This window comes from Ischnura elegans, chromosome 11, assembly GCF_921293095.1.
Source record: "Ischnura elegans chromosome 11, ioIscEleg1.1, whole genome shotgun sequence".
NCBI classification, from domain to species: domain Eukaryota; kingdom Metazoa; phylum Arthropoda; class Insecta; order Odonata; family Coenagrionidae; genus Ischnura; species Ischnura elegans.
The window spans coordinates 21,323,282-21,345,148 of record NC_060256.1 but is presented as its reverse complement, the minus strand read 5'-3'; the positions used below and the strand labels follow the sequence as shown (position 1 = coordinate 21,345,148).

The window sequence follows — 21,867 nt, the reverse complement described above, 5'->3', positions numbered from 1 at the left end:
CCCAAATGCGCTGTGCCACCACCCAAATTGTACGAATGCATGGAACAGAAAATAGAACCTGCTCTAATTTGCTTCATGCATTCGTACTTGTTCCATTAGGCTCCAACGCCACCGTTCATGCCGTTTAGACATTAACTCCTACGGGTTTATCCATCGTGTAACCAAGCCTTAACACTAGACTGCTATAAAAGTCAACTTCTTTGAATGAACAATAGTTAAAAAAATGTAGATAATCATTTCTTTTCCACTTGTCACTTGGATTTATTATTTCCGATCGTCATGAAATCACACGGTATCAATAAATCTTCGACGATAAACTGATGAATGATAATAGATCATTAGCGACTTTCGGAGGGCGTATTAGACTAACACTAGAGGACCACGCGTGGTGTAGAAAACCATTGTGCGATAAAAATCCACAACCAGGGACCAACCCTTTTAGAGATCGAATCTCGAACCCTTCAAACAACGTCTACAACGAAATCCGCGCGACCTCGCTAGTCGGTGTGAGCGTCCAGAGATGGCAGCACACTCGACTGGAAGCCGCCCGGCAAGACGGGTCTGCAGAGAACTCAGGGGTCAAGGGGCTCGGATCAATTCAATTCGCGCGGTCTTCCAACGCGGACGTTATTTACCGGAATACATTTCACAACTTCCATTAATGACGCGATCATTGAAAAACAGGTCACCATTTTCATACATGAATGCGTAAGAATGAAAAAGGAATGGGATTATTAAAAGTCCCCCTTTGAGTTCTGGGTTTGAAACCCGGCCAAAGAATATTATATTTACCCTGTGGATTTAAGCGCTTCATGCTCACATTCGGGCGACTCCGTAAAGGTACACCGCTTGATAATACGGTGACATCTCCACAAATAATTTGATACATTATTCCCGAATGAAGTCTTCTGGGAAAACTTCTTCATGATTAATTACTGTTAAAATTGACCACTGCTGCCGGGCTTCGAAAAATCTGTTGGAAACAAGAGGTTTGGAAATTTTGAGTAGGTATCGTAAGAAAGGCACAAAAAAGGGAAAATTGGTTCAAATAGTATTTCTTGCATACTTTTCCGATTTATCGCATATTATACTTAAATTTGCATGGCTAGTAACATAACTTTTCTGCTAACAAAAGAAAAACATCCTGGAAAGAAATAGCTATCTTCAAATTTAAGCAATTAATTCGTCTCATGCATTTTCCGTCGTTAAAAAAACACTTCCCGCCCTGCCTCTATTCATAAATGAAATAAAGGTATGACGTAAGAAAATAAATTCAGAGCTTCCTTTAAATACCATACACAGCATATATGTATCCTAAATCGAAAGATACTCAAGTTAGCAAGCGACTACTACTGATCGATTAAATAGAATTTTTCCATATCGAAATAAATACCTGCAATTTCTAAGTTTATAAAATTTAGAACAACCAAGGTTTCAATGTTACTACATCATCTTCAAAGGATGTAGTAACCTTGAAGAAGTAACGTAAGTAGTAGCATTAAAATCTAGGTCGTAAAAATGTTATCACCGTAGAAAATTACAGGTATAAATTTCAAAGCAAAAGTTATTTAGTAACATCATATGCCAGAAATTGGGCGAAGAAGATGGAAGTTCAAAAGGCAGTATAAAAAGCGAAAAATAACGAAAATAGTTTTTATAATTTTATTACACATGCTTCATGGAAAAATATTTCCTTCAGTTATGTGGCGAATGTTTGTGAATTGGGAGATATCTTTAGATAGCGCAAGTTGCTGTTTTTATGATTTGGCAACAAAGAATCCGGCAGCATATGAGGAAAAACATGGGAAAGGAATAGCCATAAGGTATAAGCTCACACTGTCTACCCAATGTGGGACGTTCTAGTATGTAGTTGTATACAACGTCACCGCCACACAAATCACAGGTCGTAACCTTTTAGATCCCTCCAAGGTCACGATGCAGAGACACGTGCTTGAAGAGCAATAGAGCGATCCGCCGATGGCAAACGACTAAACACTTGGACGCATGTTTTCTGTAGTCACGCCGAGCGAATTTTCTTCCAATTTAGCGATAACAACGATACAGGTAGGTAAAGAAAACAAGCAACGAAGCATTCTGTCATCATTATCGGAAAGAATCGACTTCCAAAGATGATCAACATGGGATGCATTATTATAGGCGGAATACAGGACAAGCTACACACAGGGAACTGATCGAATGCTGTCCCAAAGATCGTGTCACAACGCAAAACATCCGGGAAAAAAGTCATATTTTTTTTAATCGTCTTCAAATTTGGGGGGATTTTTAAAGGTCCCTGGGCTATACACTCACAGACCGTAATCAGAGCGGTTTGACATAGACATAAATTTTGGGGCTTCTCAAAGTTTGAATCCGATTGCGAAAGCTTTTTTATTCGACGTGGGAAGACGTCAGAACTATTTGGCCACTGATAATTTAAAACTACCACTAGATTTGTTTGAAACACAAATACAAATATTACAAACCGCTGACACACTCAGTGCTCAGGTGATCGGAAAATAAAAATCAAAGCAACCCATTATATTAAAAAGTGGAAATCCACGATATCAAGAAATGCATGAGATAATAATGAAATCCGACGCTGTAAAAATAAAACTGCTCCAAAATTTTCACAGATCCTTACAGGGAAAATACCTTTTTTTCTGAGCACAAAAAATACTGTAAGTAAATATTTTGGTTTCTTTACAGTACGCGAAGTAGAGAAAAAATTACTTTTCCATGATGTAGGCAAATACGTTTATTATTTTCGTAATGAAGTATCCGATTTTCCCTTTCAAATATTAAATGAATGTAAAATTCAATATTACTTTTAAACGAGGCCTAAGTAACAGAATTTTAGCGGACTAATATATAGTTGCGTAATATAAGTCTGCTTTCGGTAAGCTTTAGAGGTAAATATATTTTCGTACGCATCAAAATATATTACATTTCAGGTTAAGGTGATACATTACGACAGTGTGGTAGCTTAGTGGTTAGATCGAGGGGTCCCGGGTTGAAATCCCAGCTGAATATAATACAACGCCCCGAAATAAAATCACACGCCACACTGCGAGGTGGTCCAGGAAAAGGAACTGGTAAATTCTACCTTCGAGATTCACAGATACATTAAGCACAAAAAGACATTATATGGAGACTCTATTATCTTTTTATCAGGATTTATCCTAGTAGGGTGGTTTCCTATCATTTTTTTATTGCCTAAATTGAAAGATTATTACTCCTGGAGTACGCATTTCACACTTTTAGATTTTTAAATGACGATGTCTATTTGTCGCGATTAAATGAAAGTGAAAATTTTCAAGCGCGCGAAAACGCGACGACTAAGTATGAATGCTGGGAATAGCCCGGGTGACGTCACTCTGGTTCCCGCTATGTGAGGTGACCTTGGGGTGAGGATATGTGCGCCGCTGCGATTGGCTTAAATAAGGATTATAAATACCTTATCAAACGAAGGAAACTTTCCGACCATAGACACTTTTAATAGGTGATTATTAAGAGATCTTTTCCCTGAGCTCTATGCCTCATACATGCATTGGTAATCCCAGACGATGTAAAAATCCTATCTACTCGTACCGAGACTAGGTCCCTGTGACGTCACGTGGAGTGGAATCGCATGGGCGCCAATCTGGCCTTTTTTCAAATGAGGATAAAATTGACCCTTGCCATTCGTCTAAACAGGTATTTTTAAAACCAAATAATTTGTATATTATGAATACACAAATGGTGGTAAACGAATCGCAATCAATGCCTTTCGTTTTCCTTGATGAAGGAAACTACCCCAGTAATATGTGTTTTATGTCAAATAAAAACTTTAGGGCTATGTCGCCGCGCCAATTTTTGGGTGGCCCCAACGTTTCCCGACCGACGCTGGTCGCTTCATTAAGGGAATCATATTCCCTGACATGACGAGTAACCGCGAAAGTTGTAACGAAGAATTATCATTATAACAATTTATGTCATTATGCTTATGTCATTGATGATTGATACCTATCCCTATTCAAAAAAATCTACTAACTCGCATTGCATTCGCTCTTGCCGCCGCATACGAGAGGTTAACGAACGTTTATCACGTCACAAATACCCAGGTAATTAACTTTTAAGGAACAGCCATTTTTACGTCAAATTACCTCAGCTTGAAACTTCCATGGGATCAATTTCAGCGACGAGTACGATGATAAGTCTTTAAGTAATCAGAGTTGGAAGCTTAAACCCCACGGTCCCATCTTGATTGCTTTCATATCTCGACCAAAATTCTGCCGACGCGACGAAGATGCAGCCAGGGTGTGTACCCTGAGGGAACTCTTTTCTTCCTCAGTCCCTGCCAACCCACTTGAGCGATCCCCGCGACAAGATAAAGTCGTTTGAAAAAGGAGAATTGCAGTCTCGACGGGCTAGAAGTATAGCAGTGAAGAGCACAACTGCAAACCTGGAGAACGGTCTAAAAGATTTTGCAAGAGGTATACCAAAAGAATTTATGATAACTTATTTACGCCGATCTTATCAAGTTGGGACTAGGGCACAAGATGCAGGACGACGATGTCAGTCATTGCAAGAATATATAAATCTTCAAACTACCCCGCAAGCCGCCTACAAAAGGCGTGTGGCAGGGTGTGTTAAGACATCAGTCGTTTACGTATAAAAAGCAAAATCTTAAATAACAATACGACAACAATTTACTTACTTAAGTCCTTTATGGTTTTGGGGAAAAGCAAACTCCCATATCTATCCGTTCGGAAAAATATCTAATTCTCTTAATTTATCGCTTCTGTCAGACCTGGAAGCATAGTGGGGATCTAGTTCGATATTCTCCAGGTCACCATGAAATAAAATCTGCGTATTATACACGGCCATTTAGAGAGGACGTCAAGATTTCTGAACTACCGGTAAATTCTTAAAGGGATGATGGCAATCATTACAGCAGGGTGCGGAAAAAAATCACAAAATCTGGGTGTGGAGATCATCACTCCACACATTTTCTATTTTACTCATAATATTAATTTTTTATGCATTGGATATTTTTTTTAAATACAAAACGATAATGATGTTTTCAGACAGCACGTCCAAAAATAAGTTATCAATCTCATTCAGTGTTCTGAGGACTTAAACAGCAGTAGGAACGAAACATTGAAAGAGCATTCCAAGCAGCAGTAAATAGAAAAATGGATTACAGAAGTTAATCTGGTTGCTGCGAAATTCTAAAAACAAAAATTAGTAAATTGTAAAACTTTGATTCTGATTGCCTGGAGATAAATGTAAAAGATTTTGCAAAATGCATACAAAGGAGTGTATGTCATTACTTTTCCAATTTGCATTAACAGTGGATTGGGATATAAATTAGCTTACGTATTCCTTAAATTTTGTGACTATTTGCATATGAATATTTACGCAAATACAGACCGTCTGAAGAAGGTGTAACACACTTTGCCTTACATTTAGAAGCTGAAAATATTCCTAATTCAGTATTAACTCGGCAAAAACCAAATTTGCACTGAATTTGCAATAAATTTAAAATTACCAGAACCCTAAAAACTAGCCCAATATAACCTAAATTTAGAAGGGGATGCTATTATTATCAAAATTATGCAGTTTTTGTTCATTCCAAAGATACTTTACGAACACTTCTGATTGTTTTTCAATGCTCTTGAATCTAATTCTGCGACGGTAAAATCAAAATAAATGATCTTGGGATAAGGTTCACAAAAACTCAATTCTCTAAAATTTTTGACCATAACATTCAACTCAATAGCTGAAGGCATCTTCCGAATGACCAATCTTAATACGAATCTCGTAAGGAATGCGGTAATATCGGAGTCCAGGGCGACAAGCGAAGATCTCATCCAGAATCTCGTAATCTCATTTCCGATTCACAAAAGCATGGACGCGCACGGATGCCGTAAATGACATGTAAGAGCAAACCGCAAGAGGTTGGACATAACATAAACGCCACGCCGCGGGATGCAATAACAAAGACTGGGTTACGGAGTCCCTGTATAATGGCACGTCGCTGGGATAATCCCGTTTCCAAAGCGCGCGCGGCGTTATAGGCAAGATCGCAATAGGCCTCAGGCTCGCTGGCGATGACTCGACGGTGCAGTGCAACGCTTACAACCCATTCTATACTTACGCAGAAGAGAGTACCACAGCATTCCTTGGCCAAGATATACCCCGTCGAGAAGAATTTGTAATAATCTTGTCCAGACACATGATAGACTGAAAGAAAATGCTTTTGACGAACTGAAATTTCCTGAACCGGTTCCGCGATCTGCTAAATTAGCAGTCTATCATGAAAATATAATATAAATCCTGAACCGGTTCACGGATCTAAAAAAAAGGAATTTGCCTAATCTCCTAACTAAAATGATGCTCCTCCACTCCGGATTCATCTAAGAGGAAATTGTACGAATATTTGAAACAGTAGCACTGTTGTTTTGAAATGTCAGAATCTGTGCTAAGATTGATTTTATTTTTGATTGATACTTTGTACTCAATTGCTCTTGTTTTTAAGTTGCGCTTATACCACATTGATTTTATTTCGAGCAGAATTTGAAAATGCACTCGTGTGTTTTTCCCGTATTGGTTTCCCAGGGCAAATCTTTGATTCATTCAGTAAACTGAACCGGTTTTTTCTTCTGAAATTTTTTTTTGGACTGAAACGATTTTCTTACACAGAATCTTTTTTCTTTGGCCGAGCATTCAATTCATATATGTATATTTTTTATTTGACTCCAACAGAGGAAAAATAGTATTAATTTAATGCACTATTTGTATATTGAAGATGATGCGTTAATATTGAAATCTAAGTCGTAATAAATTCCATGGCCGTGGAAAATTGCAAAAATAATTTTTTCAATATGAATTCAATATTCAAAACGGCTTTTTTCTAAAGAATATTTTTTTCGATCAATGTTAAAGGATAGAATTACATTTAACAAAATTGTCCCACCGAACGTGTGAATAAGTAACTAATGGCTACACAAAAGTGAGAATTTTGACATATATCCCCATATGCTAATGTTCAATACCTTTTCAAGAAAAAAAAAGCCGGTGCGGTGAATCGAACCGCAGCACCGGAGAGGAACAGATGGAACTTCTCTATTTTGAACTCTTGGATAAATGGAAATTTCTACTTCATACAAAAATAAATAAAGAGACGACAAGTTTTGAAACGCTGAGTCATTTTATATTCCGAAAGATACAGTGTATCTGAAAGTGAATCGATTGAGATAATAAAGTACAAAATATGATTTTATTGAAGAATACACAATGGTACATTAATTCACCTACTAGCAATCTTTTATCTTAAATTCATAAAAAAAAATTTATCATAAAAATAATTTAAAAAATCCATTGCTAATTAATATCATATTGACAATTTGGGAGCAAAATTAATTGAATGAGTATTACTTGTAACATTAATTCCAATTTTTAAACGATAATCAAATATCTCACGCATGGCTTTTGGGGCCACTGTACAGGATGATACAATATTTTGGTCCCATTTCCCCAAGCGAAGTCCATAGATCGATTCCCGTGTAAAGGATATTTCAATTTTCATGTAAAGAAAAATCTAAAGACTTTTATGTACTTAGATAAGTGTAGGTAAAAGAGCTTTGATTGTACTTAAAGAAACGAAAACCCTATCAAACGTAACGAGTTGTAGTCGGACACTTCTTAAGAGATAATTTATCATCACTATCACGATAAACCTAGGTTTGAAACAATAACAGCAACATTTCATTTTACACTCAAAATTTATACTTTATTACCTTACTTAAGTATAACTATTTTTATCATCATTCTGGTAGTTAATGACGCATAAATTCTGCCTTTCAAGAAAATTTACGAGAGAAATATGAATATTATGAACTAAACTTACAGCCATTCCTTGGAGTCGATAAAGTACCTGGAATGGGATTTTTAAGCAAAACAAGCGAAGTAAGCGCCATAAACGGAAATGAGCACGGATCTTCAACAGAGATCATTAAACGGGAGTCATCAAAGAAACTTTTATCGTGGGCAGACACGTGGCATTAAATCTTGGAATAACCAGCTCGCTACGAGTCATCACCCGAGAATTCATATCAAGGGGCATACTTAACAACCGAAATCAACTTGAAGACAAAATAATATTAAATCTTCGCTAATTAAAAGCAAGGAAGTTTTGACGGATGAAAATTCCCCGAGAAAAGCGGATTATAGATGCAACTTTAAAGAATGCAACATACGAATGTTTTTTATCCCTTTAAATAACAACGAAAATTGTGCAAATTTATTACGATGTTTTTTTTACCAGTTTCGGCAAGAGTAAGAGAGACGAAAGTAATTGGCTATCTTTTACGAAACTCGAAAGAAATTTTGCTCTCTAAGAACGGATAAAAGGAGTTTACTTTACTTTGGAGAAAATTGTATTCCTGGTAATACCTCTATATCTTTAAAAACCGCACTTTCTACTTAACTGTGTTTTAATTTCTGAAGCACATATATAAAATTAAATATTAGTAGTAACATGAGATGTAATACGATTTATACGAGTGATATTAGTTGCTGAAAATTGTATTGGGAGATCTAACACCGCATAACAGAAAACAGGAATAATTGAAACAGCTGAGGAACTTTATTCCATCCGCATTTCATCATGTATTCATCAATTTATTTCATAATGTGTTTATAAACTGTCTTCCATTTCAATTATTAGGAGGTGGAATGGAAGAAAGCGTATAAATACGTTCAATTTTCAAAAATCCTTGATATTTTTACTCCATTCACCAGCGTGCAAATTTGTTCACCGAAACAATGTTGCCTGAAACAATACGGAGCAAAATATAGTATTTAAAAAAAGCTGAATAGATGCTCATGCTTTGAAATTTTATGTCCATGAGCACAACGACTTTGTCGATATTTAGGCGACGAAATATTTTTTTAAACATTTATATTGTTTTTGAGAACTTTTTGAATGTACAGTAACAATAGCAGAGTATATAAGATTCATGTCACTTCGCACAAAATCAACGTAAAAACCTAAATTTAGCCTACAAAGTATTTATAAATTATACAAAACAAGGTATTATATCATTAAAAAAGAGCCATGGTGTTGAATTCCAGGAAAGAATAAAATACAATACTTAAATTAAGAATTAGAAATCGGGTACCTTAGTTACTTCACACATTCGATCGCGCAAGTTTTCTGGGCACAGTGGCGGAGGGGTTAATAATAGGGATGGACGGATCCAGGATTTTTTTCGGATCCGGATCGAATGCTTGATTTTCGGAGCCGGATCTTTCGGATCGCATATTTTCGGACCCAAATGTATTTTCAAATTCCCGCTATTAAACGAAGTAATTATTCAAGTTTATTCTGGGTACGTACAATCGAAGGAATGCTTTTTAGATTTTCATACACATTTTTATATTTTCATAAATTAAAAATCACTTTTATAGGCTTGCTTCAAGTTGTTTTTATAAAAATTTTTTATCTTGAACTACCGTGAACACTTTTCGTCACGAAGGAAAACATTATTGGATGAATATAGGATTATATTCCATTAGTTCAAAGCGATTTTCACACAATGAGAGCTATCTCACATTCGACAATTGCATCTTGTGTACACCTTCATCGCCACTTTCATCAAAAATGGGACTTTACTCTTCAACTTTCGCATGCTCACATGCTCAGGACCTAAACTGTTACGCTTGGGTTTGGAAATGAAAATAGGAAAAATCTTCGGATAAACCACTAACCAGTGGCGTAGGACAAGAATCGCATGCGACAGCACATTCGAAGAGAGAATCGGAACTCTTTCCACCCTGATGAGGCGTTACATTCACCGAAGCTATCATTTAAAATTTCGGATTCAGATCCGATGTCATCCGCGACTTTGGATCCGATGAAGGGTAATATCAGCGGATATTTGGATCCGAGGTATACGATCCGACCATCCCTAGTAAATAATATCACTTAGTGTCGCGACTATGAGCATTTCGAAAAATACATTTTCTTCTCTGAAACGTATATTCAGAATATAAATTGGGATCGAAAATGTTTGTACAGTCGACATTTTTTCCATCGTGAAATTCACCTTCTATAGATCTCTTTTTTTTAATGGATGCCTAATTTAAAAATACGGTCCTTCGAATGCTACAATGAAGTCATACTGCATTCAGCCTAAGGCGAATATTCCATTCATCTCGAAAAAACGAGGCGCTTGTCAACCTACTAAAGGCACTCACTACTTAGAAATCTGTCTGATGTTTTCTACACTCAGTTTAAGCATAAATTATCCTTACAGAGAGTGTAATAAAATCAGTTCCCCCCCTCTTGTTTCGAGAATTATATTTGAAACCGATCCCCGGTGAGAAACTATACACTGTAAAAACGTTTTCGTAAAATACAATAAGAATAATTTGTACTATATTTGCCAATTTTATGCGTCGTGTCTATACTATATTGATCCCTATACAATGCTTGCTTGTGATAGTTTATTACTGCATAAATCCGAAAAAATTCCTTGGCAATTATAGTGCCAATAATTCTTGACGTTTTTTCCGAAAATGTTTTGTAGTGTACACTCATGCGCGTAGCATCTGACAAGGTGTAGTGCGAAACTTTGATTTCCATTAAAAAAATACCAATTACCCACCAGGACTTTCCGCATTTGACCACCAAAATAACTGCCTTGGTAGGTGGCGCCGCCTTCTCTCATCGCCGAACAAAAGAAGAACGTTTTTCGAAAGAATCGCTCCTGGCCTGGATGTAATCGGAGCGTCGAATCTTTCCGGATTGTCTCGTAGGGCTTCACCGAGAGAGGACAAATAATAAACACGAACTCACTCACCCCTTCGGCTTCTTCCGACAATTTTTTTTCCGGCCCACGGGGACTCTGTAAGGAAGTCCCGTCATGAAAACGAAGCCTCAGCACAATTGATTTTTTTTCTCAATTTTTTTGATTGAGACGAATTTATCACGGGAACATTGTTGACGCTGGGAGCTCCTCCGCGTTAACGCTATTTAATTCCACGATTACTTCTTGAAAGCCACGACAGAAAAGATAATTTTGTCACCGTGAACACTTTTCGTCACGAAGGAAAACATTATTGGATGAATATAGGATTAAATGCTATAAGTTCAAAGCGATTTTCATACAATGAGAGCTATCTCACATCCGACAATTGCATCTTGTCTACACCTTCATCGCCACTTTCATCAAAAATGGAACTTTACTCTTCGACTTTCGCATCAATTCAGGATTAAATTAATTAAAAAAATGGTGAACAAAGGATAAACCAATATTATTTTCACACAATCGACATTCTATGGCGCGAACATTTTTTGCATCTAATTCAGTGCAAAACTCCAGATTTATCATCACATTGAAAACCTAATTCATCACGTTCGGCTTTCCCTTTGTTAAATCAAACGTCAAAAGCAAGCTCCGGCATTCACAGAATAATTAGGATTGAATTAACGGGAAATAAGGCCCAGCCTACAGCAATTATCACTTCGGCCCACACAAGCATTTGCTATAAAAATTAGGTACAACCCGTTAGCTTAAAGCGCCGTCATTAGTAAATGATAGCAAAAAAATAAATACGAACTTTAATACACTAGATTAATTATGTGGAGCTAAGATGCGAAAAGCAGTGACCTATCCACTCAGCCCCATAAATCTATGAATTAAAATGTCACTTAATAAGGGATCCAATCGTTAAAAGAAAAACATCTTGCAATGAAAATATTATCACACGATTCACATGGAATTACACATAAACCGGCCTCGGGGGCCTGCTAAGGGAAAGGTCGCGTGTTTGAGTCCCGCCCCTCTCCAGGGCATGACTATTCATGCACGTGTAGTTGAAAAGGTAGTAAACCCCTGGCTAGGCTAATATGTAAAAGGATAATGTGTGTTTTCGACTGTAGGGAAATAATTAAAAGTAATTAAAAAAAATAAGACACACAGAGTTGCAGCTTCAATTGTGTAATATGCTATTGGTTATATTAATATATAATTAGTTGTTTCAGGCGTGACTTTATGGAATCTACTTAACATAATGAAAAGTAAAGATAACTTTGTTTTTCCACAACATATCTATTGTACGAGCTAGTACTAAATGTACACCCAGGTCGTACATTAAATATTTATGTGGAATTACGAAGTTTCTTCACTTTTCATTATGTTACATAAAAATGGATACTTCAGGAGATTCCCATCAGGGGTGAATATTATGTGTCCCGAAATTGGAACCCATGGAAAGCGCAGGCTTCTCCAAGAATGATGCCACGAAGTCATCGATAGAATCGGTCCGGTCCTTAAACGTTGCCCGGCCCACCCCGACGGCTTTAAAAGCTCTTCTCTCTCTCAAAGCAGCAGCGAGGCAGCGGCAGGCAGTCAGCTAGCGGCTTTTACGAACCCTCGCGCCGAGAGAGGAGACGCAGCTGTTACGCAAACAAATCGCCGCAGAGCAAGGAACAAACGAAAACGTTCACGCGAGGGCCGGGAACCATTCCGTCGCAGCGAACACAAAACCGAGAGCGGTACCAACACGAACCACGCGAGACCAAAAATTGAATATAGACCCGCGTGGCACACCAAAAATACCCACCATTTTTTATATCAAGTACACGAATACACCCACCTGGCGTTATGCATCTCTAAATATTTCGATTAAAGGTTTCTACCGGTCAAGGTAAATTTAATTTGTTACCTGAAAAGCCGATTACCAAAGACGGACGAAGCAAGAAAGAAATAGTCAGAAGTAGCAGCGTAGCGAGGGGGTCCGGACCCTCCCCCCCCCCCCCCAATTATTTGAACACTGTGCTTGATAAAAGAAAACAAAATTTTGAAATATCATTGATTAAAAGATTTATTTGTAAAATGAAGTTCCTTCGATTATGAAAAGTGTTAAAATTGGTTTAAAACCCTCTACTTGGTACCCTGTTTTTAAAAAATTGCCTCCCTTGCTTTTGCCCCCCCCCCTCCCCCCAACGAAATTCCTGGCTACGCCACTGGTCAGTAGAGCAGTGCAGGCGGAGAGGACTTTCCACAAAAAGGAGAATCTTCTTACAGCTTAAAGTATAAGCATAGAAGTCAGGAAACAATTCATCAGAGGCCACATATGAAGCTTGTTTCTCGAAGGAAGCGAGGCTTGGACGTTAACAGCAGCAGAGAAGTCGAGAGTGGAAGCATTCGAAACATGGTGCCACCTATTCAAATGATAGCGGATAGGAGAGAGGAATAGAGAGCTGCGTCAAACCAATCTTAGGATTGGTGACTAATTATGAAGGTATGCTTGAATGGAGCATTTGAGAACTACACTTGACGTCTCCACTCCCAACATGGACATTTCCATGTCCGACAGAAGCAATAAATTAAGAGAGATACTTTGCCGAATAGATACGTTATGCGAATTCCTTTTTCCCCCGCAGACAATAAAGGACTTTAGTGAATGCCTGTCGTATTTCGTTTGAGCATTTCCTTTTTATGTGCAAATGGCTGGTGTCCTAACACCCTATGCCACACGACTTGCGGGGTAGTATGTTGATGTAGATGGACTTAAAATCAGAGTACGGCCTACTCACTTTCATCCACTCTTTCAATTCTATTCTCTTCCTCCCTATCACTCGCCTATCGAGCATTCCTCCACGGCCTCCACCACGGTTTTTAACATTCCCTTTCCGGAGGGGCGTTTTTCTGCACTTGGACTTTTCAACAAGGACGAAAGTCATTATCCTTAGGTTTTTCACACGTTATTTCACATCTTCGTAGACTTCGCAAATATAACCTGTTCACTTTGCATTTTTTTGTTTTTAAAAATCATTCATTTGCGTCACTTTCGCCCTAATTTTACTCTATCAAATTTTAAGAGTAACCTAACAACGTATTCTTCCGAAATATTCAATTTTTGACGAGGAGTTCGATGAAGGTGGGACTTACTAGTCCCAATCTCGCCCAATAAAGACGAATTATTATATTTATTGTTCCCCATTACTACTCAAACAATCCCTACTTTGAATTCCCACCAAGTGACAAAAGATCGCGGTCCCCTCATGCTGTGGTGACTAGCGTGGGCCTAGCGGGTTAGATTTTATCGGAGACTGCCCAATCCCTGGTTGACAGCTTTGTGGAGGACGCTTCATTCAAAGCACTCCATCTGCGTGATGTCTTCGAAGAACGGGTTATTAGAGGGCTAAATGATTACCTACAAATCCTAATCCACTTAATACCTTCAATAGGTCCTTCCTAGTAACTGGTAGCAAATTTTGGAGTGCCATATCTATTGAAATGAGAGAGAAATGATAAGACAAGTGTTAAGAGGCAAGCCAGAGGGTAGGAGACCGCTAGGAAGACCAAGGATGCGATGGATTGACGAGGTGACGAAGGACTTGAGAAGAATGGGAGCAGACATAGAGCTGGCAGAAGACAGAAGTGCATGGAGGCGCATGGTTGGTGAGGCCAAAGACCACTTAGGCTTACAATGGCCATAGGAGTAAGAGTAAATGTATCTTTTGAAATACTTCGTTCCAATAATAGCCGAACATTTAGGCAAAGACACTTCAACTACCTGTTTCTAAAACGAAGTTCGCGCTCTAATCTAGGTTCACCATAGTAAAAGTAATTTAATGAAATGTTCAATATGCGTATATAGCGCAAAATTACGTTTCAGCATAAGTTTACATATCGTCTAGTTGAATTGCACACATCACTTCTCTTGTGCTGCTTGTATTGCATACTTAAAATAAATGGTCCGCTAGATACTGCTAGAATATTTGCACAATACGTACGATTATTCTCTTGTAAATTTATAGAATGTTCATTTGAGGCTTAGTAGCCTCAGATCAAGTTTCAAATTCTTGTTAAAAAAAAAACGTGGTATTAGTATAACGGTATAAAATATTTTCTCTCTCTCTCTCTATCGGATGGGATGTTAGGCAGTGATTCCCTTGGTACCTTTCGTTACGACGAAGATAATGCCGACGCCGGGTTTCTCTCCACTTTCCTTCAGTGCTCTTCCGAAATGGCGCAAATGACCTAAGCCGTCGATCGCCTACAATATATACCATGCCATAAATTGAACCCCTCACGGTAAGTGATCCACAAACAAGCGAACTCTCCGTCTTTGCATGAAATGGTTTGACTGTTAGAGACTCAACCATACACTATGAAAGCCCATTTCGGCTTCTGAGCCTGAAGTCGACTCAAAAGAGGGTGGAATGGCGGAGACGAAGAACTTCTGAAGCTGGGAAACGAATTGGGTCAGCGACACGATAAAGCCATTGGGAGAGCGCCCTCTTGATGCTCATGAATAAAAACACCCAGAAGGAAACAGCCACCGGGGATATTGGATAAAAAATCGTATTCCACCAGCGCGAGAATAAGAAATAATATAAATAATTCCGTTCAGGTAGCGATTTAAACAATCCATCTTTATATGTTACTGATAAAAATTACAAGGTGAGCCTATTTCAGGCGAAGCGTCTCTCAATACTTTCCGGGAGATACGATCCTGAGGTAAGTGGATGATCACAAAATATAAAGGAAAAAATTGAAAACTGCGAGGCTAAAAAAAACTCGTTTTTACCAAGAATTATGTTTTCAGAAACATATGATTCACCGATTGCTATTTAAAAGCTGGCACTAAAGGAAGTGAAGATATTTACTAATTATTTCAAATTCAATGAATTCCTATTTACATACTGATGGTACAAGCACGAGCCGCACGAATTTTTTTTCGCGTCATCAGCTGCGAGCTCTGTACGTAGCGCGGTTCATTACTATTGTAGCGGAATGAATGATACACGCTCTGTTATAGCAAAACCCTAAAATACACACATGTTCTAGCGGTAGCCCATAAAATAATACAACGGAGCTTAAAGCTGCTAGGGTGTGAAACCTCGACCCCCGTGGCATACCTTCGCGATGGCAGGCACGGTAACATTTACGAGGAGATACACCGTGCGATTGACTGAAAAATCCCTAGACCCAAGGACCGATCAAGAAGTTTGCCGGAAGAGAACAACCTCAGGGAGCTAAAAGAACTCGCTTGATATAGGAAAAAATGAAGGTCTGCAGTATAACAATCTTAGGATTGCGATACTATTTACGCCGTTCGTAGAAGCTGAAGGGGAGAGGACAAAGGAACAGCGTCAAGCGTATTCCGGGTATAAAAATCAAATTCCACGCTGAACGCAGCCAAGAATGGCTCTGGATGGAGTGTATAGAATCTACCGCGGTGAGGGAAGAGAAATTTCTTTCCCAGCTAAGCGGGAAGACGAAAAAAAACAAGTGGAAATGGGCGCAAATACGCAGGGCCGAAAGCGGGAGGGGTCAGAGGAAGGGTTATCGGGAGGCGAGGGCAGGAGTCCCGGGGAAGGAGTCGGCCTGTCCTCCCCTCGACTTGCAACGCATCTAAATCGGGGATTCCTGGGACAGAGGAGGCTGGGAAAACAACTCAAGTGGGAACAGAAGCGGAAAAGCCGGCGAAAACCTTTTCTTCTCTCCAACATAGACCACGGCGGAGGCTTCAGACAATGTATACGACATCCTCTGCATATGCCATCGCAAAGAGTACATGAAAGTTTAACGCTGCACTTCCTCTCACTGAAATGTCAAAACGAATTACCATTCCACACGCAGAGTTGACAGCAAATTTTGAGCAGGCAGAGAGCTTCGTTTAAAATATCTATGAGGGAATTTCTGCATTGCATAGCTCATGTAGGGAGTATGACTAATAGTTGATATAGAGTCAGGGGATAGACGCTTGTAGAATTAAATATGAAGTAAATGTTTTCTAATTGCTATTCTACGGGCAATTTTCGACATGAGAGGGAAAATATGCACAATTGTGAGGCCTTCCTATTATATATTTCATTTCCAAAGAAGGAATTATGCATTACACAATGCGAAAGAAGCTATGACCACGAACATATCTATGTAAGAAATCGTTTGAGATTACGCACAAGACCATTGTGAAATTTGAACTACAATTAATACTATCACAGCAAGCAGTTGACTTCATCGAATACATATCTGCGCTTTATATCAGAAGATACATATCTTTTGAAGGCGGAAAGCACGGAAGTTAACTTCCAAGGATTAAATAAAAAAAGTTCCAATTCTCCTTCGCCGTTATAACGCAAACAGCGCTAAGTAGAGCAACGCAATGCAGGCCGGAGGAGCGAGCCCACGAGTCAGGCCCACGCCAGACATAAACAAGACTCATCTTCGAAGCCCGCTATCACTACGTCGCTTGCACCATCAAGCCGTCAAAATCAACAAAGCTATGGCGACGCATTGCGCTGGAGAAAGCAAGTATGGAATGCAAATAATCACGACAGAATTCGAAAGGAAATCCCTGACATTCCTTCACCCACTTTGATTTTCCGTCTGTTTCCGATTATTTCAATCTGTCCGAGGAGTCTAAAATCATTAATTCTATGCGGGCCAATGAAACATTTTCAGCCTAAAGAGCTGGCCAAGTTTGTTCACGAGCCAGCTCAAACTTTTCTCTTCAAAAAAGTTTATTGGAATATAACCACCAATACAGATAGTGAGAAATGACAGTCTAAACGGTCCCTGTACTCCGTCGCAAGCATTCACAACAATTCCGAGCTTGAAAACTTATAATGCAATACCAACTAAAATTATTTCCATCAGGTAGGATAATTATTACAAAAACACAACTGGACTCGGGAACAATTGTCATGGAAACTCAAGGGTGGAAAAAAACGCGTGCCGGAAAGATATTGAAGTGGAATTTAGAGTCAAATTCTCAACCACGTAGGCAAGGAAGACTCTAGCCTAGATTGAAAAAACTATAATAATTACACCTGAGGTTGCGTTGCTCAAACCCGAAATGAATTGCAAACGAGAGGATAAAATAGAAAAATGGTAGTTTCCTTGAAACTTTTGATGATTACGAGTATTTACGACTATCATCAATCCTCGATTAAGATATAGAAGTCGAGGTAGCCGTTATTACTTTGAGTTAACCTGTCTTTTTACCTTTCCAACCATTTAACTTTAAAAGCAACCTTAATCTTCGCCCCTGAGTCACTACTTCCGACTTAAACACACCGCTAGGGCACTTTGCAACGCATAGATTCACAATGGAACGCAGTCGTCGGACTGCTTTCTTTTTTATGACTCCACCGGGGGCGGGGGAAGACAGCAGTTTACTCACCGCTGACGGAGGCCTCCCTATCCCGGTCGCTGGGCGTCGCGCAGTCCGTGACTGATAGAAGCAGCGGGGACGCCTCAGGGTCTGACGAAGAAGCTGCTCCGCGGGGAATTATCCAAGTTTCGTCGACCCGGGAGAAGTAGGAACTAACCGAGACGACGAAGAATTGCTCGCGGAAAGTGCGGAAAACTTGACGGAACACACTCCTCGTCGAGCACCCGTCGTCATGAGATGGGTGGCCAACAACAAACATCCCTGCGAGGGAACAACACAGGTAATCTCCACGTTAAAACGAGGGAGGAAGAAATATATATATCCCAAAAAAGCGAAATTCAGACGCACAAAAATCACACGCACAATCTCACTCACAACACTACAACACTGTTACATCCGTCAAGAAGACATCCACGACATCACTGCGTTGAAGTTGGATGAGGAAAGCATGCGAGGCATGGAGCATAGGTGCATCCCTGTCGAAAAGGAAGCGTTCGGGGAAGTGTCCGGGTAGTGTTGCGGGAGTGTTCAGGAAGCGTTTAACGGTACGTGAACGCTTCCCGGCAGCTTCCCGAACACTTCCTCAACACTACCTGACTGTCGACCCTTCGCTTGCCGAACACTTCCTCGCCACTTCGTGGTTGAAACACTTCCCGGACGTTTCCCCGACACTCCCGGAACGCTTCCGAAGCGTGGGAAACACTTCCTCGACGCTCGCTGGACGTTTCCCCGACACTCGACCGCGACCGTTGTCGACACTCCCCGAACGCTTCCGAAACACTTCCGCGGAAGCGTTCCAAGTGGGCCATAATCTGCTTCCCGAACACTTCCGCGACACCTCCTCAACGCTACCCCAACACTTGCCCGCCACTTCCCGAACACTCCGTCCGACGCTTCCCCAACACTTCCTCAACACTTCCGTTTCGCCTGGGATGCCAGCAGAACGAAGCCTTTGAGAAGCGAACGCCTTCAACTCAGACCACCTTCTCAACACGACGAGGATATGACGATGATAACAACATGAGGAGAGAAGCACGAAGAAGGAGATAGGTGATGGAATGGATGGATGGAAGTTGCCGTGAAGGAAAGGCGAGAAGGAGGAAGGAACACTTCGGGTATATTTCCCTCGGGAAGGGCAACGGGGGTGGGGAGGAAAGAATTTTCTCTCTCTTGCACTGAAAAGAAGCGAGGGTCTCTTTCTCTCTTCTTCAGGATCGGGGTTATGAGGCGGGGGTTCCGGTTAGGGAGAAAGCAGGGGTCTCGTCACGTGGTTCCCTAAAGGCACGGAATGTTTCGTGTGAGCAGTGGTGAATAATAGGACCGAAGCGGCGGGCACGTCGACTGTTGGTTTCCCAACTGCTCCTTCAACGTCCAGGGCAACATGAAAACACTACTTCCCCGATAGAAAATAAACAAAGCGACACACGAGGTGATAATTCGTGAGAATAATAAAAACGCGATGGACACTCGAGACCAGGGCCCCTTTTGCAGATGGATGTTTGCAACTGGGTGGGGTTTCGGTCCGCTGTCCGGTCACTAGAGATCGCGCTAATGCCTCGCGCGCTCCCTTCGGTTACTTCCTATCCCGAACACGGTCACTCGTTGACTGAACTCGGGAGAGGCAACTCGAAAACCCCGTAGCCGCGCAACTTCACCCTCCCCACCGCGTCTCCACAGGAGGGCAGGCAACAGGGGCGCCGGAGGGGAGGGAGAGAGTAGGGGAGGTGAGAATCCCCTCCCCTACTCCCCCTCCTTAAAACGCGCACGCGCAGTGGAGAGAAGGAGCAGAATCCGAGTGAGAAGGGGATAAACTAAAATAGACCCAGAGAGAGAGAATTGAAGATGACTTCAACTCACTGCTCGAGGTGCGGTCGTATCCCTCGGATGGGACGCCGCGGCGCCGCCGCGCTCCCATTCAAGAATGGATTTACAGGAGTCCTTCATCGCTTGGGAACTCACGTCAACAAATGGAGAAGTCATGGAGAACGTAGAGCTGCTGTTTTCCGAGCGTCTAAAACCATGCCTTTATCTACATCTACATAATACCCTGCGAACCACCTCTAGGGATTCCACCAATCGTGGAATGAACATATTCGAGAAATAACCGGTCAAACTAATCGTAAAATGGGTTTTGTTAAAAGAATATTAGGGAAGTGCGACGAAAATGTGAGAGAAATTAGCTACTCCTCCCTCGTTAGACCACATTTGGAATACGCTGCCAGTGTTTGGGACTCTCATGAAAAAGGCAACAGAGCTAGAACGCGTGCAAAGAAGAGCTGCCAAGTATGTGAAAGGTCGTTACGATAGTCTTGTTAGTGTAACTGACCTCTTAGATAAACTCGGATGGGAATCTCTGTCGGATCGTAGATTGAAAAATAGACTAAACCTTTTAGACAAATTCAAAAACAGTGTCTATTCTATCGAAGTTAACCATATCTTACGGACGCCAACATGCTACGGAAGATCAGATCATATAAATAAAATAAGAGAGATAGATTGTTGAACAAACAGATTCAGAATGTCATTTTTTCCACGATCGATAAGATATTATAACGGCAGCGATAGAACTCATAAATAGATTGCATGACTTGTGGTGTAGCCAACTAACCTATGTAAAACTTAATGCATGTTTCTTAATTTTATTATTTTTTCTAACAGCATATGGTAGCATAATTTGTTAGTATGCTTGACGGTTTTTGTACTGTGTGTTTTGAATGCTGGTGATTGATCACCCCCTGCTAAACACCCTAGAGGTGGCTCGCAGGGTATTATGTAGATGTAGATGTAGGGTGTTTGGCAGGGGGTGATCAATCACCAGCATACAGCATGCAATTGGACTCCCACATGCACACCATCTACTCCAACATGACTGTTCTACAGTCTCTCTTATTTTATTTATATGATCTGAGCTTGACCGGTTATTTCCCGAATATGTTTATTCCATGATAGATCATTATTGAGTCTAACTCCTAGATATTTCAAGGATTCAACTGCCTTTAATGGGGTGCCCCGAATGATATGGCTACGTTGTAGGGAGTTCTTCTTCTTCCAGAAATTCATTAATATGCATTTTTTCAAATTTAATTCTAACTGCCATGCATCGCACCTCGCTTGGATAGCAGCAAGGACATTCGGTTGTTCATCTCTATCTTTGCTGGAACGGATTTCTCTGTAAACTACGGCGTCGTCTCCAAATAATCGTAACTCTAATCGTAAAATTATCATTTAAAGCAAGAGAAAAATTTGCTAAAAATATGAATAAATATCTGATGATATTGAGTGAAAGATGGAATGTATTCCCTTTAATTTTCAGTTAATTTCAGTGACACGGATGAAGTTATTTTTGAAGTTTTCTACCGATTAAATTAAGTTTCCATGAAGTCCTTACGATGCTGGAAGAAAGGAAATAAAACTTTGTAAGGTTCACTGTTATTTAATTATGGGCACGACCCCTTCCCCCTTACCACCCCCTCCCCCTCTCACTATTCCATTCCGTGTTTAACCCTCACCTCCACCCTTTCAACCAGTCCTTTTCCTTGCCGATAGATGTCCTCACTGTTACTTGTGTACTTTCTGTATAAATGTATGATGCATGCAAGATCAGTCACCTGACGATGTAACCAAGTTACGAAACCCGGGTCGTGCCCATAATTAAATAACAGTGAACCTTACAAAATTTTATTTCCT

General features: G+C 40.2%; 1 protein-coding gene across 5 annotated transcripts in view; it reads right to left on the bottom strand.

The window, feature by feature from the left end:
• Positions 1–21,867, bottom strand: part of LOC124168443 (leucine-rich repeat and immunoglobulin-like domain containing-NOGO receptor-interacting protein 4) — a 939,647-nt gene that overhangs the window by 309,035 nt on the left and 608,745 nt on the right. For 2 of the 5 annotated variants that reach the window (XM_046546684.1, XM_046546683.1), the window contains exons 1-2: positions 18,190–18,651; positions 16,086–16,088 (exon numbers count right to left, since the gene is read on the bottom strand). The exons of 1 other annotated variant lie outside the window; for it this stretch is intronic. The gene's annotated coding sequence lies outside the window, so the exon portion shown is untranslated. Of the gene's footprint in view, positions 1–16,085; positions 16,089–18,189; positions 18,652–21,867 lie in introns of those variants that run through there. 2 more of the 5 variants (XM_046546686.1, XM_046546687.1) reach the window with 1 other exon arrangement.